Source organism: Clinocottus analis, unplaced genomic scaffold (assembly GCF_023055335.1).
Source record: "Clinocottus analis isolate CAN_PGR_092001 unplaced genomic scaffold, fCliAna1.0.p SCAF_10, whole genome shotgun sequence".
NCBI classification, from domain to species: Eukaryota; Metazoa; Chordata; class Actinopteri; order Perciformes; family Cottidae; genus Clinocottus; species Clinocottus analis.
The window spans coordinates 21,328,634-21,331,463 of NW_027175821.1; the positions used below are offsets into that span (position 1 = coordinate 21,328,634).

A 2,830-nucleotide genomic window follows, 5' to 3' on the forward strand; every position below is an offset into this window, starting at 1 on the left:
ATTAAAGCTTGTGATGGCAAGTGCTGCATCGCGCTTTAAGTGGCGCAATACATTTTTGTGAATTCAACTTTTAGTGTAAGAAACAGTAACTGTGAAGCTCTAAAAATAGTAACGTGACAACCTTGAATTGTCAAAGCTGGAGGCCTTAAAGTAAACGTGAAGGGAACGGTGCACACGGCTCTTCTGTTTTCTTTCTTTTCTATTTGTCAGTTGAAATATGCTTTCCACAAAAAGGGCTTAAATGAACCCAACAGATTATCATACTTTAAACATTAAAACAGCCTGGCTTTGTTCAACATAATGAATTCTGTCCACGAGCAGTAACGGTGATCATTATTTTATGCTTCAGGTGTAAAAATAACTCAATACTCTGCTTGTCCACATGCTGAGGAGACAAGTTCTGCTCTGCTAACGTGCCGCTCAGACTCCTGCGTATCGTTAATCTCATTTACGACCAGCACGTGTGTTACAGCAGCAGTAGTTCTCACCTGCGCCCAGTTGCCAAGCAACAAGTCAAAAATGCTTTCATAAAAAACATTGTTCAGGTCAATGCCTTGATCAATGCAAACCTTCTTTATCTGAAGTTCCTTTGTCCGGTGCCGTATCAATGCTTCATGACGAGACAGCCTGAGGGCCACAGGGACCAGGACTCGCTGCTGGGTGCAGAGCAGGGACGAAGCCCTCTCCTGGATCTGCTTCAGCCGGGCCACGAGCAACATGGGGTCGACTCTCATGGGCGGAGGACGCTTCAGTCTCACACAGTAACTCACTTTAAGATGGGAAAGGGCCACAAAACGAGGCGCAACTCCAGCTTTTACTTTTGAAATGATTCGCTGGCTCCGAGTTGTCCGTCGAGGTTATGAGGGTCAAACGAGAGATCTTTATTAGTTTATTATTTATTCACAGTAACGTCAGTTTGATGAAGGGAAAGGTTAAGATTTATGACTTCAGATTTTAATTTAACTTTTGAGCAACAGGCCGTTTACTCAATACAATACAGTAATATGTACTGTTTGTGTGCGCGCTTTACCCAGCATGCAATTCCACTTTGTGATTTTATAAAGGTACAACTATTAGTGTACAAACGGTTTGTCACAACGTGTTGTGGTGTTTAACCCTGATAAACAGCGTTGGTGGGTTATTAGTTGGACTAAACGTCCTCTAACTTTCTTCTGCTTCACTTTATCAAGGTCAAACTTCGCAGGGAGACTGTTCACATATTGTGCTGTGATTTGAGAGAAGGACCTTACAGCTGCATCGTGTCAAACAATCAAATGAAAAGGATTTTTTTATCAGCGGACCTGAAACGTTTGCATTGTTGCTGGGTGCCGTCTTCATTTCCTCTGTTAAAGCTATTAAAAAGGTTGGCAATGAGTTTTATTATCGATTTGTTGTGTTGCGATTATTACTCCACTCAATAAGTGTTTGAGATGAGATGTTTAAGTATTAAAAAATAAAGTTTAGGTAAAGTGCAGTCCGTAAGTTATCCGTTGATACATTGAGTGTTACTTCTGGAATATCATCTCTTGTTCTGAGTGTGTGTGTCTGTGTGTGTGTGTGTGTCTGTGTGTGTGTGTCTGTGAGTGTGTGTGTCTGTGAGTGTGCGTGTGCATATGTCTGTGTGTGTGTGTCAGTGTAGAGTAGTTTTCACCTGGGCCTCTGTTGGGATGCAGATACAACAGGGAAAGGAAAACAATGAATTTGTGCTCAGCCACATACAAAAATAAACATGTGGTCTGAGTTTTGATTTTACCGCTCAGGTGACAGAACCGTGTGACGGCAGGAAGACCCGGGTTGATCTGCTGCAGACTCTGATTGGAGATCGCCGCCAGCTGTTCCTGCAGCCGCCGCCCAGGGGGAGGAGGGAGAAAAGGACACGCCCCCTTTTCAGACCGACAGAAACAGGAAACACCAGAGAGCCGCTGAAGACAAGGACGTGCCCCATTTTTAAAATGTGACGTAGATAAAGAAATGTTTTTAAATGTTTTAAACAATTAACATTTCTGTTTATCTGTTTTCAATGAAGCAGGTGTTGAAAAGTTATTCAACAATTATCATGGAACTTAAAGCTACAGGCAGCAATGAATATACATCAGCAAGTAGACTATTCTATTTTACATTATGTATCATATTACATACAACACTATTCAGACAAGCATTATTTCAATGTTTTACTGTGCTGTATGTGTCTGACAGGTGTACTTACCACTTTCCAGATTTAATATTTTACACAAAGTGTGTGTGTGTGTGTGTGTGTGTGTGTGTGTGTGTGTGTGTGTGTGTGTGTGTGTGTGTGTGTGTTCTCCACACAGCCCCTGACAGACGTCAGTTCTAACCATGTTTCAGTCTCGTGGGTTGAGGTGCAGGTTTGGTGCCTGTGTGCGTGCAAGAGGACATCAGATAAAGAAAAGAGATGAATAAAAATGATGAATAATTGGAGCCTAAGTGTCCTTCTCACTCTGAAGTAACTGTAGTCAAAACCGTTCTAACCGTGATTGAAGAGAATAATACATTATTTCACATCCAGCCAGTTCAGCCAGCTGCTTTGTAGACGAGCCGTCCTGCAGAAAGATGCCCTCATTTTGGAGGCATTGACTTTTCATTATACTAGTACTATAATAAAATTTGCATTAAACTATTTATTCACAACACATTTTTGTATATCATATAATCACAGAATAATATAATTAAATGAGTTGGAAAGATTTCCTCAGAATGAGACTCTTTGGGGCCGATCCCACCAGACCTCACGACAGCCCGGTGGAGGCTGGTGGAGCAGCAGACTGAACGCATCAGCAGGTCTGCAGAGAGGACTGCTGGCTCCAGCCTG

General features: G+C 42.2%; 1 long non-coding RNA gene across 2 annotated transcripts; it reads left to right on the forward strand.

Moving 5' to 3' along the window:
• Nucleotides 1-559: 559 nt before the first annotated feature.
• LOC137797307 (uncharacterized) lies at nt 560-2,411 on the forward strand. Of its 2 annotated transcripts, XR_011078884.1 has the most exons (4): nt 560-761; nt 1,191-1,363; nt 1,761-1,954; nt 2,313-2,411. It is a non-coding gene; the product is annotated as an uncharacterized lncRNA (long non-coding RNA). The 2 variants fall into 2 exon arrangements; XR_011078883.1 differs by lacking the exon at nt 2,313-2,411 and having other exon boundaries at nt 1,761-2,291.
• The last annotated feature ends 419 nt before the right edge of the window (nt 2,412-2,830 follow it).